This window comes from Ambystoma mexicanum, chromosome 11, assembly GCF_040938575.1.
Source record: "Ambystoma mexicanum isolate Mex_15411 chromosome 11, UKY_AmexF1_1, whole genome shotgun sequence".
In the NCBI taxonomy this organism is placed as follows: Eukaryota; Metazoa; Chordata; class Amphibia; order Caudata; family Ambystomatidae; genus Ambystoma; species Ambystoma mexicanum.
Window position 1 is genome coordinate 180,330,169 of NC_090934.1, and position 26,167 is coordinate 180,356,335.

A 26,167-nucleotide genomic window follows, 5' to 3' on the forward strand; every position below is an offset into this window, starting at 1 on the left:
TGTAGGTATGTGTGGAGGCCTTTTGCATTGATGAGCTCGTTCCATATGAAAGACCCTTTGAAGACTCATTACCTAGCAAAGAGATAAACAGTTACAGAGTATTTTTGGGCAACACTTTTAAAGTTTAGTCCTGATGGAAACAAGCATTGGCAATGCCAATGGTTTGGGCTTTTGTGTAGGCATGGGAAAGGCCCTTAGTGTGGCGTGTCAGCCTTTCTTGGAGCCTGGTATATCCCAGGGCTCCTGCTAAGGTCACATGGTGCTGACCATGTGACTTAATAAAAGGGACAAGCCAGTTGCGGCTCGTCAGTCGATGCAACCTCACTCCTGCCTGCTGTGTGTGTGTGTGTTACTGCAGCACAATGCTGGCGCTGCGTGGCAGTCAGACGGCCTGCTGCTGGAGGGCCCTGTTCCTGGACAGTGCCCCTGCTGAGCAACGCTGTCCCTGATGCCCTGGCCTGGCCGCTAGTGTGTAACAGAGCCCCTGCCGGGCACAGCCCATCTATTTTAATTTCTTGTATGTGTGTGACTTATAAAAGCGCATCATTGGCTTTTTGGATCCTTGGCTTCTCTGGTCCATTGTCCAACTGGTCCTTGATTTGTCGCTCTCCTCTGGTCCTTGGCTTCAGGGTGAGCCCTGCAACTAAGTATTGTGGGTGCCCCTGCCACCCCATGAGCTGGCTCATGTGCCCGTGAACCATCCCACTGTGACCACAGAAGGTGATCTTCCAAGGTGCTCCCAGCAACGGTGTCCTGGGCCCTGTGCCCTGGGCCCACAACACCACACTTGCCAGGCACTGCTGTAGTGGAATGAACGGTACCAGGTGCAAAATGGTGAGTACCGGAGCATTTAATAGCAGTGACTGGCAAATGCCTAATACGTTTACACAAGCCACAAACTGTTGGCTTTGGCACTGCTTTTTGCAACAGGACTTCATTGAAGGACACGCAAAGTGCTTATAACTCGATTGGCTGAAGGAAGATCAGGTTAAGACATGTTTTATTACACCAGTAGCATTTACAGCTCAAATTAAGTCATTAACTCTCAGAAGACTGTTTTGAAAAAACAAAGGCACACACTTTGAGTGCAACATTTGATGTTAAGGCTTGATTAAAGAGAGCTCAAAGAGTTCCCATGAGAAAGTCTTTTGGGCAGGGAGGGGCAGGAACTGGGCAGGGAATTAGCATGGCAATGGGAGGTCAATGGGCGGGTTATTAACCAAACAACACCTACAAGCTGTGTGTCTCTCATATGCGATTTCTCTCCATCTGTACTCTATTGCAATACTTTTGGTTTATAATAAACTAAACTAAAAAGGACAGTCACCTTTTAAGCCGAGGAGGCTTAATGGGGCGTTGGGGGGTACAGCTTTCCATAGGCATATGAGGGATGTAGATATATTATGCATATGAAGTTTTCACTGGCATGTGAACCATAACCAAGCACATGATGGCAAAGCCTGAGCGTGTGACGCTGTAACAGGGCATATGAGGGTAGTACTTGTGCTTACTTATGTAACCATGGGCTACACTTGGACATTTGATGAAAACATCTGGCCATACAAGCGACATACAATAGCTGTACTAGTCATGTAATGGCTGTGGCTGGACATTTGACAGTGTGCTGGGTTTAGATGCCAGTACATGGTACAAAAAGGCAATATCTGTTATAGACTGTCCATGTATACACGTCTACAACCAGCATATTATAAAAACGGGACTATTGCATTTGACAATTCTTGTTCTACTGGTCGTGTATGATTCTATCTTCTCGCATGTGCTTTTGTTCATATGTGCTCCTGCACCGCCCCTACACTCTACAACATATTTACCCTACCACTCTTCAATGACCTTGACTGTCGCAACATAGCGTATTCTAACTACGCGGACGACACGCAGGTGCTACTCCCACTAACTGGGACCTATGAAGAAGACGCAACATCCTAACCAAAATTTACATAGCCATCCAAACCTGGATGGCTGCCAATGGCCTCTGCCTAAACGGGTACAAAACGGAAATCCTTATAGTAGGTACTACCGAAACCCTCAACAAACTCCCCCCGCAATATAAAACATTCAACATCGACAATTCCATCATCATAGTTTCTAAGATGGTCAAAACCCTAGGTGTCCACCTAGACGCATCATTATCCATGTCCCGACATGTCAACGCCATAGCCTCCTCCTCTGCGCTCACCACCAAGATGATCAATGCAGTCAAGCCCTTTCTCTCCACCAAAAACTGCCTATCCATAGCCAGAGCCACCATAGGTACTAAACTTGACTATTGCAATGCCCTACTCCTAGGCACATCGGTCAACAACCTAAAAAAACCTCCAAATCACGCAAAACGCTGCGCTCCGCGCAGCTCTTTTGATCCCCAAAAGGGAACACATCGCACAAGCTAGGAAAGAGGCACACTGGCTGCCGGTTAAAGAACGTATACTCTTTAAAACCATGGACATCACACACAGATGTCTTTCATCTGATGCCCCGCCCTACCTCTCGGAAAGAATCACCCTGAACTCCTCCAACCGACCCACAAGAGCTCACCTCACCAAACAGATCTATGTCCCAACATTCAAAAGAACCAAAGCCGGAGGATCTAGCTTCCAACACCTCGCACCCAAAATTTGGAATGCCCTGCCTACGTCACTCAGAAATGAAAATTCATACACCAACTTTCGAAAAAACATAAAAACCTTCCTATTCCGCTAATGCTCTTCTAACAGCTTACAAACGATGCTATTGCACTGTAACCACAGCAAAGCATAACATTTGACCTGCCACCTATCCTTCAGTTCTGCAATTTTAGTATGCAATCTGCCATACCGTTACAACTGTCTATTTGTATCCTACCTGTGTCAAGTGTCAAGTTTAAGTTCGCTGTAACAGCGCCACGATGCCTCAGGGCAGCTTTTGTGCGCTTTATAAATGCAAATAAATAAAATAAATAAATGTATTGTTATTTTTCATGTAGGTTTAATTTTCCTTCTTGCTCAGTACATTGGCAGGCCAACTCTAGCATGAACCAGATGACTGAGTCTGTTCACCAGTACTGCCATAGCACATGGGTAGTTCACTTGGGGAGCATACGTGGACACTTTGTAAGCATTCTGCATGGCTATTCTTTTTCTTATTTCGCCAACAATTATCCTCGGTAACCACCCGTTTATTTTTTGATTATATCAAAATATAAGGAGTGATTTACTAGAGGAGCAACTCATGAGGGAGCCAATGACCAGAGGGTTGAACGACCATATGAACCAAGGACCAGAGGAGAGCAATCAACGAGGTTGCCCAAGACCAGAAGAGCGACTTAGCAGAGGAGAGTGACTTACAAAGGAGTCAAAGACCAGAGGGGCGACAGAAAAGAGGAGCAACTCTCAGGGATATTGCTGCCAGGTGAGGGGCCCATGTCATGCGTCACGCCATGAGCCAGTCCTGGATTGGTTCTTGTAGTCCCATACTTATAATGGGAAAAACAAAAATACCAGTCCTAGCATTTAACAGGAAATGCCTGGACTGGCTCAGTGTCATGAAGGACATGGGGCTACCTAACAGCAATGGAGCCAAGGACCAGAGGAGAGCGACAAATCAAGGACCAGTTGGACAATGGACCAGAGAAGCCAAGGATCCAAAAAGCCAATGATGCGCTTTTATAAGTCACACACATACAAGAAATTAAAATAGACACTAATTGTTAGAAAAATAACCATTTTAATAAATGCTTTTTGTTCTAACATATTATGTTTGTGTTCTCTGCATGTATTCTCTGCAGTATTGTTATTTTTCAACTTTTGAGACCTATCCACATTGTTTTAGAGGTGCGCTTGTTTTATCAGCTTATTTGCTTGGGCGTCAGCTTGTTTTGTAGGGAAGTTCAGCTTATTTTTTTCCTTCTGATCTGGCAACACTGCTGATATGTGTTCCTCCGTGCTGCCCCAGCACAGCCTTACAGGCAGAGGGCCTACCTTCCATAGCTCTCCATGACGGCAGAGCCCCTGTGTGGCAACTCTGTCCCATACAGGATGTCACTGTGTGACCACAGCCTAAGTGTCTCCCCTTCCTGGGGAGTGTCTATGTCAAAAACAATAAAGAGAAAAAAAAGAGGTGACTGCTCGCTCCGTGGAACAGTGGAAAAAGGGGTGTGTGCTCTGCCACAGTAGTGGGGAATAAAGGAAAGAAAGACCCAAACTGGCTTCTCAATGGTAAGGAGACCCAGTACATGCCCAATGCAGCTGCACAGGAGGGCTGCAGCTCCGTGTTAGTGCTTATGCGCCCTCTGCTACCGGCAGCGTCATGCCAACAACCCCTTCCTGGGGGAGTGAAATGGGTGGCCAGAGACACCCTGTCACCAGTGTTTTGTTTCTGCCTGCCCCACCGTCAATTGACTAGGCCGATGTGGCTGCCAGGCCCCTGAACTGTGCCTTCAACTTTCCTGAACTGATACTACTGCAAGTTTGAACCGGTTTTCCTGCTACCCCGCAAATGCTTAAAGAGGACTCCATAAAAATGTATTTTGATGCTGTGAGCCTGCATGTCATTTATATGCTTAAAGTGGTCTCAGTGAGAATATTTATGTGAAGTTGTGGTCCCGCAGTTTGTTGGCATGCTCTATATGGAGCCAGTAGCTGACAATGGTCTCATTTGGTGGTTGGAGTCTCCGTTCTCCCCTGATGAATAAAGATTAGCTCAGAATGTGGTGGACCTGCTAACATGCCACCAGCCCCAACTATCACCCAGAATGTTTGTACAGATTGCTCAGTATATGTTTTGTGTTTGCCACAGTCCGAGTCCATTGTGGTTAATGTTTGGTCATATGATATTCAAGTGGTCCAAGTATTGCTGTTTGGGACAGTTAATTTAATTTATGCCCAGTGATGCTTGACATTTCATTTGCTATGAAAAAGGAGGAGTGTGGTGTGCTCCCCTTCAAGAGGTAATGACTCCCTGCTGAGGGCTTGTGCGGTGCCACGTGTGTGCACCATGTGATGAACCCAATAAAAGGGACGAGCGGTTTCTCACTCGTCAGTCAATTCACCAGACTCCTGCCTGATGTGCATTCCTTCCATGCTGCACCAGCGCAGCCTTTCAGGCAGAGGGCCTACCCGGCAGAGCATTCCATGACAGCAGAGCCCCTGCATTGCAACTCTGCATCAGTGTTCTCATGTCTCATATGGCAGAGCGCCTGTGTGGCAACTCTGTTGCATACAGGATGTTGCTGTGTGACCACAGCCTAAGTGTCTCCCGTGGCCCGTGTGCCCACTGAGCCAGGGACTGCTGGCTGGGTGATCCCAGCCCACTGGTCGGATCGGGTGATCCCGATCCCAACAGGGTGTCTCCCTCCCTCTTCTGCAGACTGCGGTATAAACTGTCCTGCTGGGTGCTCCCAGCAACTGGGTGTCTGGGCAGTGTGCCCCAGAGCCAGACACCACATTACAGACCACTCTTTGGAAGGAGCAGGATAGCTAAAAGGTGCAGTGCATATTTTTGAAAATACCGATAAGGAAATGTCAGGTCTATATATTTTTAAAAATATATAGTTTTTATAGTTTATTAGAAATTGTATATATTTATTTAGAACTATAAACCTTATAAATGTACAGGAAGAATCATTATTAGTCAACCCAGACCAGGTGAAGAAAAAAATGTACACCAGAGATTGGATTGAAACAACAGAGGATCTCTATAAATATCAAGGATATGAAGATTTTTGGGCAGTTCCCCGAAAGTTGAACAGATTACCAAAATACTTGTCATTGTTCCCCAATTGGTTTCTGAGAACTGGCTTCCTAAGACTCTGTCTCAATCTATGGCCAAGTAGAGCTAACAACTACAGAAAGAGGATTAAAGACGAACCCAAGGATTGTAGATTATGTCAAAACGTAAAGGTGGTTGAATCCTTGAAACACCTATTGTTGGAATGTCCGATCCTTAGAGAGGAAAGACAGTCCTGCCAAATGTGGCCAAGATAAGTCTATCGGTCCAAAGAAATTGACCTCTGGTGGAGACATTTGCTGGAAGGAGAAAAGATTTCAAACAATTTGGTGGTAGCAAATTCATGCTGGATATCTTTGAAAAAATAAAGGGGAAACATTCAAGTATATTTTTATAACAATGATACGATGAGTGATTGGAAACAACATATATTGCCCCATGGGACACTCTGGTCAAAGAGAAAGAACTCGTAAAGAGACTTTGAAGTGACCTAGCTTTCTTCCCTCTTCTTCTTTTTACAAGATTTTTATCTGAGATTTTTATCTGAGAACAATGGTTGTTTCTTTTCTTTTGCTGTTCTTTTTTTCACCTTATTTCTTCTCTTAACTATCTAAATATTCTTTTTAAAAAAATACAACTGTTTGGTTTGTTGGAATAGCCAAAGGTTTTCCTTTTTGTGTAAACCAAAGTGCTAATAAAAAAAAATGTACAACTTATTATTTTATTAAATTATATTATTTAAATATACTGTTGTATAAATATAGTTGTGCAAATAAATATTGCAGTTATTAATAGACAAACATTTAGAACACATAACCACAAAGGGTCATATGTTTTCAAAGTCCAACACGACTTTTGGTGAGGCTTGCATGCCCTTCAGGAATCAAAATCCACCAACCGCAATGTCTACGTTATTCCCTTCATAAAGCAGGCTTCTCATTGGTTGAGCGCTTCTCATTAGAAGTAATGGCACAATTAACGTCTAAAAATGAAGGAGCTAGTTCTGCATAAGGAACCCCACGGGATAGAGGAGCCAAACGGCCACCCAGGGATGGATGAGGGGGCCCAACTGAAGTGATCTGGTCACCAAAGTAGCCTCACCACCATGCCGAACTAAAGATTGTATAGTGAAGTTCTCATGTCAGCAGCCAGACATGCTGGGGTACCAGTCTGGATGGGCAGGGGTATGTAATAAAGCTCACCTTCCCAATGCCTGACCCACTGAACAAAAGAGGAGTCTTGTGCCCCCCCAAGAGGAGACCCAGCTGAAGCAACACAGTCTTAGAACTTGAAGAGATAAGCCCTTGGAATAGCAGCCCAAAATGTTACGGTTATCCGCCGTAGTGGTAGCTTCAGGGCCACAACCAGTAGGAGTGCAGGGGCCATTAAGAACCGCAGAAGGTGTGCCAGAGACTCACAAACGAAGAGTGCTAGCCCTAATTTGCTGCTGGAGAGTTTGCAGTTGACAGCTGGATGGGTAAGGTCAGCAGCGAAGGGCCCTGCTCCCATAGAAGGCAAGCAAAGACTCCAGAGCCAGTCAGAGGTACCCTACTGATGAAGGTTATGTTATACAACTGCTTTCTAGTAGCTTTGGGCTCAAAGAAGCTCAATAGCGACCTCCTTCAGGGTCAGAAGCACTGTTTGACCAAAGATCAGCATGAAAAGCCACTGGAGGTTCCCATGTGGTGATAAGGTACTACTTGACTATTCACTCATTGAATAAGGGGTCCAGCAACGGTAACCGCCACTCAGGGCCACTGGAGGGGAGCAGTACCTTTGCTTTGGAGACTAGTGACTCAGACGAGTCCCGGAAGCTAAAGGAGCACAAAACACCCTGCAGACGTGCTCACCAATTAGTCCTGCTGCAGCAAGAGGAAGGAGTACTCCATATGATTTCCTCTTGTGACAGTAGTAACGGAGCTCAAGTCTTTATGGATTCTAGATATGCTGTTGCAGAGATACAGTTGCGGCCTACAGGTGGGTCATTCATCATGGAGTTTCAGAAATAAGTCTCAGTGTTGGACAAGATACTGGAGCAGAGTTTCAACTAGTATTCCTAAGCCAGACATAAGGTCTGGCCCCAACCTCAAATCATGCACCAATCAATGTTTGAAAGCCACATCAAACTTTTACGTGACATGCATTTACATGGGAAAACTTGAGATGTGGATTTCAGAGGAATCTCAAACATCACACTCCTACACGCTATGCCCACATAAGCCCTTTCTTTAGCTCCATGTCTGACCTCATGCCGCTATATGGTCATTCCTGGTCACCACACACACAAAGGGTAACCAAGTACAGTTAATAATGGATTCAAACAAACCAGGGCTGTCATTTTATGGCTCTAATGGAGCAAGAAAGGCTCCCTGTGTTCAGAAAGCACCACAGATAACGCGGTCGCGACTTAAGGTATTTCGGCAACAAAACAGAACCTGAGCACTGTCTCTGGGGAAGGTTACCTCTTCAGGGGCAACATTTTACAGACGCACATCCCCAGGGCATCACAGGAGTCAAACCAAACCTTCAGGAAACTTACAAAGTGGGCAAGAAAAGGCATTGTACCTTATAACCAGGACCTCAGAATAATGATACTGTGCTTGGAAGACACCCTCTGCTCCAGCTCCCCTCCCCCCATTCAGTTATATTTGCAACATCACAGGACCTTCTTCCTTCCTATTGGAACTACGAGTGTACCGCACTGGTGGGCTTTATTTGTCTGGAATCACAATCCTCCAACAGGCCCTAATATCAACATCATACTCATTGTCTATTGATGTCTTAGGGATGCTAGACCATTTCTAGACCTATACCCATCCCCGCCTCTGCTGGTCTCTTTGGTCGTTCTTCGAAATCCATTCACACAGTGGACGATTTATACCACAAGATGGGAATCGCAATCTATGAATAAACTCAAGAAACTTGCCAAATCATTAACAATTTGACCTCCCCTTACTGTGTACTCTGTACTCAAATGCACATTCCTAAGAACTTTGAGAAAACCATAACATCTTCAGTTCTTTATAAATAAGTATTGGCTTCCTGTTCCAAAAACCAACCACGCTTACTCCCCATCCTGCGCTCCTCCTATTCTCTGATCTGCTTTATTGTTGCCTAAGGATCTTTCCTGTAAAGATCTATCCACTAGTTAGGCTCAAACTAGACAAATAATTGAACCACATCTGCTCTGGTACCCATGCAAGTGGTTTCTCTGGCTTACTGCTGGTCCATGCACCACACCACCAAACTCGCTCTTTTCAAATAGAACTCAGGCAATCTCATCACCCCTCCTTAAAAACACTTGGCCAAAATGTGCTCTCAAAATATCTGTCTATTGCAGGCCTCGTTGGATTGCCAAAATCCTCAAACAGATGATGACAGAACAGCTCCAACTCTGCATAGAATGTGACACCCTATTAGACACCGTTCATTGAGGTTTCATAGACGATAACTCAGGGGCAATGTGCTTGCCTTGGAAGCAAGACGACACAGAGAAGAACAGGTTTGATCCCCGGGTCCGTGCTTAGAAATCTCTGGGTATTAAGCGTGTTATAAATAACCAATTTCAATTACTTAATCATAATACAGAGTCTATCCGCATCAGTGTCTGGGACAGTGTTCTTGCAGCAGTTGACGAAGGTTTCCTCTCCCTGCTCATACATACTCCTGACCAACTACTACCAATGCAGTGGTTCCGGAAGTTTCACTTCTTGAGGTTCCCCTGTCCCCCGTGAAGTACCCATGTTTCTCATACATATTTAGTTATTCACATTTATAAAGCACTCAAAACAGCCTTTGGACATCGTGGCGCTGATACAGTAGGCTTACTTAGTTGCGAGAGTAGTACAGAAAAAAATGACAGTGAAGAAAATAGTGGATACAAACAAATAGTAGAATTACAAGTTAAATGATTGGGTTGGCAATGTGTTCCTTTGTTACAGTGGAGCAAGGTTGCGCTGTAGATAAGCTAATGACAGTTACAAATTAGTTAAACAGTTTGTTTTTTAAAGCTTTACGGAAGACTGTGTATGAAGCTTCATTTCAGAGTGCTGTGGGCAAGGCATTCCAGTTGTTGGGCGCTAGATGTTGGAAGCTGGAGCCTCCAGCTTTAGCTCTTTTGAAGGTGGGGACGTACATCAGGTTGGGGTGGTGTGAACAAGTGGGTCTGGCAAATGTGACATGAATAATCTTTTCTGATAAGTAGGGGGGCAGTGCCGGAGAGGCACTTGTGTGTGATGGCCATGGTTTTGAAAAGAATGCGTTCTTTAACTGGCTGCCAGTGCACATCTCTTCTTGCCTGTGAAAGATGTTCCCTTTTTAGGGATGCTCGGTGCTGCTCTGAGGGCATTGTTTTGAGTAACTTGTAACCTATGGAGGTTTTTGGAGGAACTGCCCAGGAGTAGGGTATTACAATAGTCAAGTTGGGCCCCAATTGTAGCTCTAGCTATTGTGAGGTAGTTTGTGGTTGATAAGTAAGGTTTGACCGCATTAATGATTTTTGTGGTGAGTGCTGCAGAGGATGCAATGGCACTGACTTGGAGCTTCATGGACAGAGAGGAGTCAATAAAAGCCCCTAGCGTTTTGACTGCTGGTGACACAGTAATAGGTGTATTATCAATGTTGAAAGTCTTGCATTGAGGGTCAAGGTTGTTGAGCGTGTCTTTGGAGCCTACCAAGAGGATGTCTGTTTTTTCTCAATTGAGACATAAACCATTCGCTGACATCCATGTCTGAATGGCTGCGTATATGTTGGCTAAAGCTGCTGCATCCTGTTCATAAGATCCGGTGAGAGGGAGTAGGACCTGCTTGTCGTCGGCATAGTTAGTGTATGCTATGCTGCGATCATCCAAGTCATTGAAGAGAGGAAGGGTAAATATATTGTATAGAGTAGGTGCGGTGCAGGAACCTTATGGGATACCACAGTGTATGGTGGTGACTGCTGTACATTCCTGGTCCGAGAAGACCCTCATAAGTCTCCCCTTAAGGAATGAGGATATCCATGTTGTGGCTTCGGGGGAGAAGTCGGCAGCATTTATGAGATGCTTACACAGTCTATCATGGTCAACGAGATCAAAGGCCGCCGACAAATCTAGTAGGAGGAGACATGCCAGCCTGCCTTTGCCCATTATGTCACTTATTTGGATCTTGAGGTCCAATAGGGCAGACTCAGTCCCATGGCCTGGGTGGAAACCGGATCGCGTCTTGCCCAGGATGTTATTTGCTTCCTTGAACTGCTGAATTTGAGTATAGGCAACTTTGTCTAAAACTTTCAGCAGGAAAGGGACTGTGGTGATAGGTCTGTAATTGTTGGGTGATTCAGGGTCTAGGCTAGGTTTTTTTAAGTAGTGAGCGAACCCACACCTCTTAAAGGCAAGCAGGGACTGTGTTAGCGTTGAAAGAAGCATTAATGAAGGTGTTCAGGAACGGGGCTAAGGAGTCCGCACAGTCTTTAACTAGATTGGCTGGGCAGACATCGCCTTTACAATTGGATGGTTTGATTTTCCGGTTGATGTCCAGTACCTCTGTCTCAGTTACTTCCTTGAAGGATGAGAGTGTTTTCTCTTCAGCGACTGTGTTGGTCCTACAGTACGCAGGCAGGTGTTCTTTGGAAAGGTCATTGAGGTGCTTGTTGATCTTCTTCTGTATGAGTTCCATTTTATTAATCAAAGCTGTTTGTACATTGGGGTCCAGGATTCGTCTTTAAGGACTTCTTTACCGGGGTGGCCAATTCTTTAAAAATGCCAAACAGCTCTTTTGATTCAGAGGTGGCGTTGGAGATCCTATCGTTATAAGATGAGGACTTAGCTAGGATGATAGCCTTTTTGTATTGCGTCGCCAGAGTTTTGTATGCAGTTAGTATGGAATACTGTGGTGTTTTTTGCCATTTGCTCAGGGCTATGCGCTTAAGGGCACGTAGTTCTTTGAGCTCGGTGGAGAACCAGGAATTAGCATGTTTCTATTTTTTTTGCTTTCTTGACCTATAGCGAGGCAATGGCATCAACTGCTGTACTGAGCGTGGTGTTGTAGAGCTCAGCCAGCACAGAGGCGTCTGAGGAAAGTGGGGGCTGGAGGGCTGGAATGTCTAAGTAGGGAAAGATCCTGTCTTTGGTTAGGTTGCATGAGCATCTGGCTAAGGCAGGTGGGACAGGCATAAACATTTTACTGTTAATAGGGATGAGGAAGTGGATAAGGTGGTGGTCGGTCCATGGGGACGGCGTATTGGAGCTGATGTCCACACTGCAGTTGTGGTCTACCCAGTCTAGGGTGTGCCCTTTGCAATGGGTGGAATTGTTGATTGTTTGCTGGAAGCCTAGTTTCTGTAGACCCTTGGCTTGTTTATCTTTCGGGTCATTGAATCCCAGATTGAAGTCCCCCAGGAGAATGGCTTTAGTGGAGATTTTTAGATTTTCCCCAAGGAGATGGATTAAATTATCATGAAAGTCAGCTAGTGGACCTGGCGGGCGATAAGCTATATGGATAGCAAAGGTGGTGTTGGGAGAGATGGACATCTTGGCTGCAAGGGGGTCCACATTCTCACCTAGATGTGACATGGTTTGTCTAGCCGCTAGAGTCTCTTTGACTATGAGAGCTACTCCCCTGCCTTTGGCAGTTGCCCGATCTTGTCGGAGATGGTGTATCCTGGTGGAAGGGCTAGTGAGATGGCAGGTCCCGAAGCTTCATGAAGCCATGTTTCGGTAATGGCTATAGCATCAAGGTCCAAGTTGATGATCAGGTCATGGATTTTAGTCGCATGTGCTGGGAGTGATCTTGCATTTATCAGCGCACATTGCAGGGGACAGAGTTCTGTGTTTGTCATTGTATTGCATTTACATGGCTGGGTGGTCGTAGAGACCTTTGAGGCAATGGGCGGGGCATGAGTAGATGTCACCAAAGGATTTGAGCTATGTAAAATGAATTTGAGATATTTAGCTTCTGAGGCATGGCGAGAGCGCTGACCTAGGAGTTTGTTTCTGGTGCCAGTCGATCTGGGGAGTTTGAGGAAATGGAGAGGTTTGGTGCGGCTCCCAAGCCTGTTGAGTCTAATGACTGAGGGGTTGTAGCATGCAGTGGAACCAGGAGGTGGAGTGTTGGACACAGGTGGTTTATGGCAAAAAGATGGCAGGAAGTGGGTAGGGGGAATGTCTTCTGATTTCAGTGGTTCTTTGGTGGCCTGGCTAGGTTAGCTGGTGAAAGGAGGGCAGTGATTCTAGTGGGCAGCTGCTATTTTGGTGCCTGAGTCTAAAGGACTACGGGACACAGCTCAATTAAATTTGGGTAAGTAGATAGTGTGTTAGTATATTATCGTAGGGAGCAGTGCAGTTTATGTGAGCAATTACTATGCCAGTAGGCATTAATAGGAATCAGCGCATTTCACTTCAGTTATACATCTCCTGTGCCATACATAATCATAGTATACAGAACAATTGATTCTAGGCAATGAGCTAGTGTGCAAATACATGATCATGGGATACAGTGCATTTCAATTCATATATACAACTCCTGTGCAATACATAATCATAGGATACAGACCAATTGATTCCAGGTAATGAGCTAGTGTGTAAATATATGATCATACGAAAAATACAGCTACTGCGCCATACATATTGTAGAAAACAGTGCAATTCAATTAGGTAAAGAGCTAGTGTGGGAAACTCCACTGTAGCCAGTTTAATATGAAAAGGGCATTTCAGTTCACATGATCAACTACTAGGTTAGTATGGAATCAACGGTAACGGTGCAATGTAGGTAGGCCTCTACTATCCCGATAAGTGGAGGTTACAAGGGAGGGAAGAGGCAGGGTCGAATAGTGGCGTACTTAAACTTAAGGTAACATTTTGTGTTTCTTAGCTATGGCGAGGATCCGCTCTGCTGGGCGTGCAGGTCAGCGGCACAGAGCACAGAACTACAGTAGGCAGCTGACACAGGGACCTGTGAAAAGAAAATAAGTATGTTGCAGTTCGCTACAGCAGCGGGGCAATGGAGAAGGGCGGATAGAGTGTTGCAAGGAGGAGTGCTGATCACATGCATCAAGGCGTATAGGATAAGATTTGGTGGTTGCGGTAGCTGCTGTGTGATTGCAGGTGTGGGGTTGAGGGGAGCGATAATAATGCTAAATATACATCACGCTCGTGAATCTCTTACCGCAAGATATTACTGGAGAACATATGGCGGTCCACAGTGTTCAAGAGATGTCCAAAAGAGGTTTTCAGGAGCCGCACGAGAATGGTAGAGGGCACGAGGCAGCCCTCCAGACCTCCCGACAGGCTCGGCATAGGGCCTTATACCTGGGGCTTTCTGCGGCGGGGCAGGCTTCCGCCCTCCGGCAAAGCCTATAGGCTCATGTAGACGGTGTCAAGCTGGGCTGCTTAGCAACTAGATCAACAACTCGATATCGTAGTGGCGATGGCCATTTTAGATCAGCTGTGTGAAGCTGAAACACGCGCTCCACGTGGCGCTTGAAGCACACAATTAGGCAGCTGCAGGTAACGGATGGGACATCAATTGGAAGGGGGTGCTGTTGACCCAGATAGCTGTAGCTGACAAATCCCAGTAGTCATCAGGCATGTCGAGGGATGAGCTTCTCACGGATGTAGACTGTTAGGACTTCCTCTTGCAGAGGTGCAGGGGCAATCCTTAATGCACCTTCTCCCCAGCCATGCCCTTAAATTTAGTTCCTACGCACACAATGCTCAAATTTACCTCTGACTCGAACTGGCAATCAATTTCAGAACATGTCTAGCTGTTTGGCTGCTCTTGATCCCTGGAACAAGTTCGTCGACTCTGCTTTAAAACCATGCTACAAAAGTTACCTTGGTCTACATCTTATTTTTGGCTCCTCTGCCTTCGTGTCCTCTAAAGCCAAAGGTCTTAGTTATATGGAACACTGACCTAGGCATACAAATTGGAGCACTGGTAAACTCACACATTTTCCAACTTGAGTCTCTTCGGAAATTCCTCCCTTTCATCCCACATGAAAATTGTGCTGCCATTATTTGCTCACTTGTCAACTCTCGCCTAGACTATAGTACAAGCCTTTATACCAACCCTCCTGCCAACCAAATTAGAAGACCTCATCTTGTTCAATATTCAGCAGGCTGTCTAATTGTCGTCATTTGAAAACGTGCCCATTTGTTGAGTGGTCTTCAAACTGCGGGGCTCGCCACCCCTAGGGGGGCCTGAAGGATGTCCAGACGCTTTAAAAAGGGATTAAGATGACTGTTTTTATTATTAAAAAAGGATTAAGGAGACTGCTTTTAATAGAAAATATAAGTAGTAGAAAATCTGCTTACATTTTAAAGAGCCTGTGGCACTCCCTGGACATCCTTTGGGCTCCCTAAGTGGGGGCCGGAGGGCCCAGATCCAATATTTTTACTCAAGGTGGGGGGTGGGTATTGAAAACATGTGCATACCACAGTACTATGCTGATCCTGACCTCAATGGATTCTGTGCCACCATATTTTGCTATGAGGCTAATGTTGAATCCTGTTTTCAGAGACCTCTGCAGAACAGCTGCAAAAAAGATTATTTATCATGCAGATACCATGGGCAAGGCAACAGGGGATGCTCAGTAGCAGCCCTTTCTCTGTGGAATACTGTACCTATCTACATCTGCCAAGCTACGTATCTATTAGACTGCATATAAAAAACCTAACCTGTTATTCATCTAATCCTGGATGGCCCAACAGTTCTACCTCCCCCCTTCACTCCTGTCATGGATCCCTCCCTCCCTATGTGGACATTTCCAGTGACAAGAGGATCATTGGGGCAACATTTATGCTCCTTAAAACAAGTCAATGAAATCTCTCAATCATCACTGCATGTCACCAGATGCTTGTGTTGTTTACTATCCTGCCCACCCCCCTGTAATCTGGATCCAGCAGTAGTAAATGATGGATTTATGTTACAATTGTATTTTTAAAACTTGACCCTGATGGTTGGAGACCCGGCAAGGTTTAGTTTGCCAAATCAGGAATCAAAATAAGTAGTAGTCAGGGCTCCTGATTTTACATGCCAGGCTTTCCCTGCATTGTCACTAGGAGCGGTGTGGCAGGCTCCTGGAAAAACTATTGACATTCAAAATAGGGAGTTAACCTAAGTGTCAGAGACACTGAACAATTACAAGTTTCCATGAGAGGTCCTCTAATCAATGAGGTTGAAAATGATAAATCCCATTCATTCAAGTGGATTATGTTAAGAAATGTACTGGTGACTGTATTGATGTCAGCAAGTTGATCAATCCGCGGTAGCTTTTCTGTTTTTAGGATTCCGCCCCTTTAAGGGATGAAGATTTCAAACATGAAGCCAAACGAAGGGGAAAAGATACAGTGCGCATGCTAACGTACTAGTCAAAGGGCCTTTCGGTACTGGAGGTTGTGTTTGCCCCGCAATCACGTATCAATTTGCAACATTTGTTTATGATGGGAATATATCATTAATTCATTTCATCTTTTATTAATCACATCATAACGTTTTTGAGCAGTCTCTGTGAAAACATGTTTGCCTCAGACTCTTTCACACCCAGTTTAAATACAGTATGAGAGTAGGTGCATAGGTATCCTAGGCACTTTTTGATAGATACCACTTGTGTGTTTGGAATGTCTGGAAACAAAACCATTCTTGTATTCTGCAACAGAAAAGCAGCTTCTGTGTAAATCCGAGATTATTCACATTGTTATATATTATCCTGGTCTCAGTTCGGCTTTAAGAATATCTGTAGCAGTTAACATTGAAATGTACCATCCTTTGTTGTCTGCTCCCTGGCTTCTAATTTTCTCTTTAGCTTGCTTCTTTTCCTGGTTAATAGAATACATCTGTAATACAAGACAGAAAGCCACCTGAGCACCAGGCGTTCACACCAGTTTTCAATCCCCTTAAGATATTTCCTCTATCACAGTGACGGTAGAAGCAAAGAAAGCTGGCCACATCTAGCTCCGCTTCTATGACAAGACAGGAAAGAGCAGGGTAAATGTGAGACTCAAAATCATTTCTGTGTTGGGGAAAACAGCTATGTTCTGCAGGGGAACCAACAGAGTTGAGACTTTCTACTTAAAAAAAATATTTTCAGGGCAACCGTCTCCTCCAGTCTCCTCCAGTGAAAGCTGGGAATGCAGGCTTTGTTAGCCAATATTACTCCCATGTTCTTAGCTTTCGGACAGCCCCGTCCCCAAACTTCTCCATTGAGACAGGCAAAAATACATTGGCAGTCTTCCGTTTCCCTAGCCACACTTCCACCTGCAGTCAGAGGCACACCTTTGAACATACAAAAAGAAAAGGATTCTTTCCATCTGCTGCTGAGGGGCAACATGCTCGCCTCGGAAGCAAGATGACACGGAGCACCACAGGTTCGAACCCTGGGTCCGTGCTTAGAAACCTCTGGGTAATAAGCGTGTTATAAATAACCTATCATATCAGTGGGAGGTGTACAGAGGAAGGAAAAAGAAAGACCGGAAAGCTAGACAACTTAAGAAGCCAAAATATCTACCACCAGTAAACCACAACAGACGCAACATAGCAAAGACCTTCATAAATAACTTATCTTATGTTGAGGATATTTCTGAACAGTCTCTGGCCAATACAAGAGGTGGTGGAAAAGGGTTGAGGAGAACAGAGAAGGTACACGAGACCCGTAAGGGCCCAACCATAGAGCGGAGTTCGAATGCCATGGTGATAACTGGGATACTAACTAAAAAAACTTCTCATGCCAAGATTACATCTTTCCTAATGCCTCAAAGCTTGCTGTGGCAGAAAAAAAGCTTTGAAGCCCTGCGAGGAAGTGCACTTGACTACTGATCCAGAGGACCATGGGGACCAACGAACCTCCAGGGGGGGTGAGAAAGAAGGTCCTTGGACGCAGCCTGAAATCTGGCATGAGGAAGGTATGTCAGCACCAATGGTTGTGCAGCAGTAGTGGTCCACCATGACTGTGTCCATTTCAATTGCACCTTCTGTGATAGTTGCTAAACCGCTGAGTCCCCTCATTACTTCCTTGGGATGGGTGATTTGTGGAGAAGTAGCACTAAACAGGGGAAGACTACTGGAGATATTCTATAATATTCCTGCTCTGCATCTGCTACACACGGATAACATCAACTTGTTGGCCTTTCTGGAGGAGGGCGTGGACCGCTTAGCGAGTCACCTACATTCAAACCTAGTGGCACGTCTGATTTGGGAGGAGAGAGAGGCTCTAGTGGTCTCTGGGCTACGGTCTACACAAACTGAATAGCCCAGTTGAGACAGCAGCATTTTTAAAGGTCCACAAGCTGAAAGGACCAGGCACCTATACAAACATCATAAACACTCCTACGGGTGAGACTCCCATTCCTACTGTGGTCGCCATGACCTCTAAAGTTCAGGATTGGTCATGGCTGGAGGCAGCTATTGTCATGTTAGAAAACTTGAGAGGCTGATTCCCCAGGAGGGGTGGTAATTTGATGAAACTATTACAACAAAGAGAGATCTTTTGGATCGAGAAACTGGACACTATGTATCCCCGTGGAATGAATATTGATTGGGATTTGAACTGTTTTTTGTGATATTTTAAGTGGGAATTGAAGTGAAAATACTATTCTGTTTAGAGTAGTGGTATAAGTGATTTAGATTCTTGATTTTTGAAGCTAACATAACAGGTACAGTACATCGTTGTGCCTTCTTGGAACGATGGACTCATATTTAGTGAATTATATACACTATGCATTTGTTAAGTGATTTTGAGTTGAGATATGGGGCATTGCTAAACAGTCACCTTTGTTATCATTTGCAATACTATGTGTGTTCCTCTGTTGTATTGATGTCGAACTCTTACAACAAAACATAAGTTACACTTAGAACTACTTTTATCATTACAATGTTTTATTAAGAGCACAAATAGACCAGATAGAATACACACATAGCATCTAGCATCTTGTTCCATTCTGAGATGGCGCTCGCGTTTAATAGTCATAAAAACAATAGAGGGACTTTCAAGGTAGATACATTACTATCGAACCAGCGTCCTGACCCATTCTAAGATGGCGCTCGTGCTTGAGCAGTCATAGAAATAGTAAAAGGACATTTAAGCAGAAATATCACTATAGAACCCGCGTTTCCTTACTTGAGACGGCGGTGGCAAATTGATATTGGATAGTGCAGAGAATAGGATTCTGAGTGGACTCATACGTTTAAGGTATCCTCCTGTTAATGAGTCTGTAAATAATCTCTTTGAGTTAATGCTCATATATCCAGTATTTACATAGTGCATACTCTGTTTTGGTTTTGCAGCAGAGAATTTTCCCGTTACCTATATACACGAGTAAATTGAGCGATTGTGTGGTGACTCGCATCAGGATAGATGATATACTGAATGCTGCCCTCGAGACAGGTAGGCTGTCTCTCCTTAATTTTACATATATCGAAATATGTTAGTGAAGCCCGAAACTTAGCATATAATATATGTTACAGGTCCGGTATCCGAACTTGATCCGGCACTCCGAGAATCCTCCAAATTTTCACTTCCGACTTAAGCAGATTGACTCTGGCTGTAATTAACTTTTAGGTAAGATTTAGACTGTTTTCAGTAGGTACATTTACACTGTTTGACTTAATTGTCTGTGGCTACAGGGGGACCCAGCGCTATAACCATGGCGCCTGCTCCCCCTGAGCCACATTTTACTCCCCTTCGTGTCTGAATAATACATATGTACATATGTCTTTCAGCTAATTTACAGCTTACATGAATGTAAATATTTGGACTTAACTCCAGGTCCACCATTCAGGTTAGTGCCCTTTTATGCTGTTAAGGAATTTAGTACTCATTACTTAAGTATGTAATAATTGTATATCCCATTGAAATATTTTTGTAATTATTTGCAGGAGGAAGTTAGAGAGCCTTCACCCAATATAGATAACCTGAAGAAGGGCGTTTACCGCCCGAAACGCGTAGTTAAGAAGAGAAGACATTTGTAATACCAATAACATACAATTGAAGTCTACTCATATATTGGGACTTGATTTGATTTTTGGATATTTCTTTTGAATTTTGTCATGAGATGGTTACTATGTTTATGAAGTTGCTGTTGAAATACAAAGCACTTTAAGTTTTTTTGTTTACAGTTTACCAGAATTTGTACTAACTAAAGAATTAGTGTATGCTGAAATACCAATACATGTTATCTATATAAAAAGATATAAAAAGAAATAATGTACTGTGTACTTTACACAACTGCTTATTATTTGAATTATTTTTGATTTAAATATGCTCATTAAGGTTTCCTTACATAAAACTAAATTTTTGCAATACCGATTGCCTATTGCTGTGCCTCAGTTCATTCACCGTGGTTTTGCAGTGAATCTTCCCAGCTTCAGTGATTCCAAAATGGCCCCTGGAGAGTGAGGGTGCACTCTCACGAGCTCCTGGCTGGGCCTAATAAAAAGGGGAACAATAGAGAAAAAGACGGCATTGCAAGACCTAATCAGAACATACCCCTCGAATACTAGTGCAGGAGGATGGCATAGCCACAACGTGGTAGCAGGAGCAGTGAAGTGAGGCAAGTGAATGGAACGGAGAACCTGCACCGTCCCGCGACATCCACACCAAGAAGCTGCAGACAGAGGGCAGCGTCTGTGCCATGGCAGCCACAGAGAAGCGGACTGACGAGGGAAACGAAAATAAGCCTGAATGCATTACAAGAGTGGCCTCAGCAGTTGTGGAAGCGGTGGGAAGAATCCAAAGCCAGCACAGGAGGAAAGGGACAGGGCGAGGAGGAACCTCTATGCGTCTGAAGGACGAGACAAGGCGAGGAGGAGCTCCGATTCTCGGGAGAAGCACAACGGAGAGACCAGGGGAGCAGAGGAGCCTGGCAGGAGCAACCGGTATAAGAAAAGTGAGCCCAGAGGATCCGAGGGAGAGCCAAATGGAGAAGCGCCAGAAGCCTTGGAAGTAAGTGTAAGAGCAGGCAGCAGCGCAGCCACACAAACAGACCAAAGCAGGCACCCCCCCGGCGGACAGGCATACCAGCAAGAAGACCCCATCGGGCCGTACAACAAGCAGTGTAAGTGGCCTGGCGCACGTGGGAACTGGAAAACGAACTACGGTTTATCCCAGCAGTACCCCAGGAGATAAGGGAGAAGCAGCTCAGAAACGGAAGGCCCCAGAGCTACAGTCAGTATGCACCCAACTCCGAAACACAGGGCTTAACCCCTCAAAGGAGGGACTGCACAAAAAACAGATACGGAAAGCCCTACGCAGCCCCTGGGCTCTGACAAGGGAGTTGGCATCTAATATGAACACTGCAAGATTAGCATAAATATTACAGTAGGGAACCTTAAGAGCAGCAGCAAAGGGACGTGCAGAAGGGATGTGACCAAACAGTTCGGGCTGGCCTGTCCTTTTTGTGGTGGGACCAAGCCTGATATAGTCTTTCCCCTTCTGTAATGGCTTGGCAGGTGAAGAACGATGGTCTGGAGGGTTGCCCAGAGCAATGCCAGTGGTTAAGATTCATTATAAACCTTCCAGCCATCACCTCTTTGTTTTTGCTTTGTCACCTTGAATGAGACGGGTAACCCAGACGTGGTTCCAGTGCCTGCTGGGCCTAGAGACCGAAGCTACTCCTCACTGATGAGGCCCAACAAGGCGGAAACATGTTTGGGGATGCTTGTGGTCACGTGCAGAAGGGATGTGACCTAGCAGTTCGGGCTGGTCTGTCCTTTTTGGGGTGGGACCAAGTCTGATTTGCAACAGTGAAGAAATGCTTTTTCCTCCTCCACACAGCAAGAAGAAGTCTACCTTTCCTCTCCTTCACGCACAAAACACTCACTATCGTCGCCCTAATCATGTCAAAAATCGACTATGCAAACAGCCTCTACCTCGGAATATCAGAATACCTCCTGAAGAAACTGCAATGGATCCAAAATGCAGCAGCAAGACTACTCCTCAAACTATCCAGAAGAGACCACATCACTCCAGCCCTAAAAACACTACATTGGCTCCCAGTAAAACATTGCATCACCTTCAAAACAATGTGCATAACGCACAGGGCAATCAGCGGACAGGGAGCAGAATTCCTGCAAAAGAAAATAACAGTCTACAAACCAACAAGACCCCTCTGATCAAGCAACAAAATCCACCTGGAACTCAAACCATACCTTAAGAAAAAACTTGGAGGCACCTCCTTCTATCACTTAGCCGCAAAAACCTGGAACAACATCCCAAAAGAAATAAGAAACACTGAAGATCACCTCTCTTAGACCAATCAGAGCTGTCAACTCTAATTGTTTGACAATACCAAACTTTAGACTCACCACGATCAGAGGAAACAGCTTCCCGGTAAAGGCTGCAAAAACCTGGAACTCTCTGCCACAAGACCTGAGAGTGGACTTGCCCTACCTTCGTTTCAGAAAAAATGTCATTCAACTTCTCACCTCGACTGACCTTAGCTGACCTGTGTCACCTACCTCCTACTGCAATTACTCGCATTAATTTGTTACATCTGAAACCCTTATTGACCGTACCTGAACATTGTATATTCTGTAATTATTTGTGTTTTAGAGACCTTATTGTATTTTATAATGTACGTTATGCTATGTTGTAACCATGTAAGTTTTGCATTTTCTTGCCACTGCGCCCTGCTACCCCTGGGTCTGGCGCGTATAAAAATTGAATAAAACAAACAAACAAACCTAAAATTCAGGAAATCACTAAAAACCTGGCTCTTCAACACCACAGACTAAATCTGCAAACCAAAACCAGAAAAAAGGATGACTAAACCGGAAAGGACAAGGACATCCCCGACCATCTCCGACCCGAGAGGGTAACTCCAACTGCACCTGAACGGATGACACCGAATATAGTGGACCACAGGCGGCACGCATGGAAACTGAGTCAACTAACCCAGACAATCCGACCAACACTTTCACCCGCTCCTTAGTTACCGCCAGGCACCACAGTGGAGTGGAAATGTCGAGATATTAGCAATCACCACACTACCTGAGAGGTTGACATTGGCAGGTGCACTGGCCACAGGAGTATGAAGGGAGGATAAGGGGAGCTATGAGAGAGCATGTTAGAGGTGGGGGCCAGAGGAGTAAGGAACCTTATATGCCAGTCGGACCGAGATCAGGACAGAGCCGCATCAGGGGAGACCACACAAGCCGAGCGCCCCAACTCAGGATAGAGACACAAACTAACCAACCCTACTAACTTTTCCCTTTCTGCATACACCTCTCAAACTCCAAACCAAACACAACCAAAACCTACAGCACAACAAACCGCACAAACTTCACTACATTGCAACAACAAAACAAAACACACATAGTCTTGCACAACAGTACACAACAAATCCCGGCCGCAAACACCCCAGGCCCAGCCAACGGACCCACCAGGCTGAGGCCGCCAACAGCACATCATTGCTCCCTTGCACTTTTCCTGCTTCCTCCCACTAACTCAACCTCCCCTCCTTTTTCAGAGCCGCCAGATCGCCAGGGGACCACTCCGGTGGTGACAGTGCGTGGTACAAATGTCCTTTAAAATTAACATTAGCATAGTCTTTCCCCTTCTGTAATGTCTTGGCAGGCGAAGAACGATGGGCTGGAGGGTTGCCCAGAGCAATGCCAGTGGTTAAGATTCATTCTAAACCTTCCAGCCATCACCTCTTTGTTTTTACTATTGTTGAAGAGCCTCCACAAAAATACATCGATGAGGTTGAGGCTCACTAAGGAGGGGACCTTCTCAGGGGTGGTTCCATCTTATGTTGGAGTGAAGCAGGGGTGTGTACTAGTCCTGACACTTTTTAACACCTACATTTCCGATATTGAATCACTGTGGGCGGAGGCCACAATTTTTCAGGTTAAAATGGGAAACCTGAGGCTTGTTTGGCTGGCCTTCGGACAATATAGTCTTCTTCGACTGTACACCAGTTTGGTTACAGCAAAAGCATCTCCTGTTTTCCACCTATGCATTTAAAATTAATTTGCCAGTTAATGACTCGAAATCTAAAGTAGTGGTATTCTCCAACAAGCACAAGCCCAAATTATGTGCGGGGTAGTGGGAGAACAAAGACCTGAAAGAGTACTGAACACCCGTTCTCTGGGGTATAACCTAACAAATTCTAGTTCCCTGGCTGAAATTGGTGCTCAACTGAAGGCAAAGGCTACTCCGTTGCTCTGCCAACTAAAAGAAATTTATTACACATTATGTAGATTCTCTCTTCTGCCCTTGATTGAATTTTATGGGGCGAAAATGGAACCTATACTCTTTTCGGTCTAGACCTTTTCGTTGCTAGACATGGGAGATACTCTGGACTCCATACAGGGTATGGTTTGGAAAAAGACTTTGAATGTACCTCAGGGCACTCCTAGCTCAATAATAAGGCACAAATTGGGTCTGGCTTCATTGATGTCTAAACATCTCTTGAGACAATTGAGTGCCAATGCTAAAATAGTTGACCCTGTGCCACAATCATTGTATGAAAATCTGGGGACTATGTGTCAGCAGGAATCGGTCACTTCTTTGGCTTCCTTTGAAAAAACGTATGAGTACTCTCTCCGCTATTAATTAGACAATGGAAGAACTGGTTAACAGGCCATAAAAGACCAAGCAAAAATTGATTCGGTTTGATTGGTGTCGAACTATTGATAAAATCGGCACCTGCTCTTCATACAGGTAATACGCAACCTTCCAGAGAAAAATAGGTGACCTGCCTAAATACTTTTGTCTGTTTGCATCACCTGTGGCAAGAACGTTATACTCAAGGTTCAAATTAAACATACTCCCGACATTGGATCGCACCAGCAGATGGAACGGTGATGCAATGGGTTCTTTGACTTGCCGCCTCTGTAGGCAGGCTGCTTCTTTGGAATCACTGAAACACCTCATACTCTTTTACCCTTGCTTGTCAGAACTTAGAACATTTTACTTCAAGGGGCATTTGGGTGTGGATCTCATGGCAGACTTGTTCTGGGCTAGACTCATGTGGGAGGGGACAATATCTCCCTTGTTCTAGCACTCTATAACTTTTCAAGAGAAATCTTGAACATGCTCAACTGAACGTTTTTTCTTTCTTTGTTCACTTTTTCTTTTTTCTAGGTATTCATGGATTTGGGCACTGATGATTAATTTTGTATGAATTTTGTATACTGTGAAGTAACATTTAAGAGGCTGACCGGCCTCCGTAGGGGGCGCTAGAGGGACAGCCTACGTAGCGGGCTGTCCCCTCTGGCCACCCCCTTCCGGGGGTTGGTCTAGCCTCTACTCTTCCTCCTTCTAGGTGGAAGAGGCGTCCCCAGGGACCTGGCTTCCGGTCGGGTTTCACTCGGGATGCATTTAAGGGCGGGAGCTGCGGGCAGTGAGTCTTTAGCCCAGCAGCTCCCGCCATGTGATGATACCCACCCACACCAGATATGAGTAATAGTTAGAGTGCGATATGGTAAAGGTCAGAGGACATGCTAGTATAGCATAAAACTGTGCAGTCTTCTTAAAGTAAATAAATGGTTAAAATAGTGGTAGGAGCAGGGTGAGGCGTTAGCATCACTGACAAAAAATATTCAGGTAGAAAATGCGATAAATTAAGTATAGGTATAAGATGGTCGTATTGTGTTGTTTGAATTGTTCTAATTTTCTTCTTTTGTTACAGGCGGAGTATCGGGGCGGTCCTAGCCAATGAGGGACGTTCACGCTGCAGCTTCGGCGGCAGCGGCTCAGGATTGGCCGGGCTCGAGCCAAATCCTTCGACGGGCACTGACTTCCTTAGGGCTCTAGGCCAGCAACCTCCTTATCAGTGCCCATAAGTGTCCTACTGGTAGTAACCAGTGTTCTCCTGGTAGTAACCAGTGTTCTCCTGGTAGTAACCAGAAGCGTTGTCAGCTTGTGCCAGTGGCATATATGGGACAGTGTCCTACTGGTAGTAACCAGTGTTCTCCTGGGAGTAATCAGAAGCGTTGTCAGCTTGTGCCAGTGGCATATATGGGACAGTGTCCTACTGGTAGTAGCCAGTTTTCTCCTGGGAGTAACCAGAAGCGTTGTCAGCTTGTGCCAGTGGCAAAACATGGTGACACGGTTCACCCTTACCTGACTGTATGTAATATGTGGCTGGGACCGTCCCAAGTTTATTGTTTTCTCCAAATAAACCTGTGACTTTCTATATTCCAAAAAACTTTACAAAAGTTGTCTGTGGTTACATCATCATGTGTGTATGTTATACTGGCTACAGGAGGTGGGGGTGTCCAATGGGGATCTCCCCGCTATGTTGTGAAAGGATTACATTGTACTTTTACTCTGACAACGCTATTGTGTGCCCACAAGGGGCAGTGCCCATTTAAGAAAGCAGAAACGATGTCCCTTTGGAAAGCCCAGGTCGGGGGAGGAGTTGGGTGTGGGCTGGAGGAGGAGTTTGGTTACAGACAGTTTCAGTTTCCACGTTGGGTTTGAGGAATAAAACAGTTCACATCTACTACTGCGTCAGTGCTTTATTCTTAT

The 26,167-nt window shown here is 45.1% G+C and overlaps 1 long non-coding RNA gene across 2 annotated transcripts in view; it reads left to right on the top strand.

Moving 5' to 3' along the window:
* Window positions 1-26,167, top strand: part of LOC138503192 (uncharacterized) — a 341,052-nt gene that overhangs the window by 306,562 nt on the left and 8,323 nt on the right. Inside the window, exon 3 of one of the 2 annotated variants that reach the window (XR_011279584.1) lies at window positions 25,326-26,132. The exons of the other annotated variant lie outside the window; for it this stretch is intronic. This is a non-coding gene — a long non-coding RNA (uncharacterized lncRNA). Of the gene's footprint in view, window positions 1-25,325; window positions 26,133-26,167 lie in introns of those variants that run through there. 2 annotated transcript variants of the gene reach the window in all.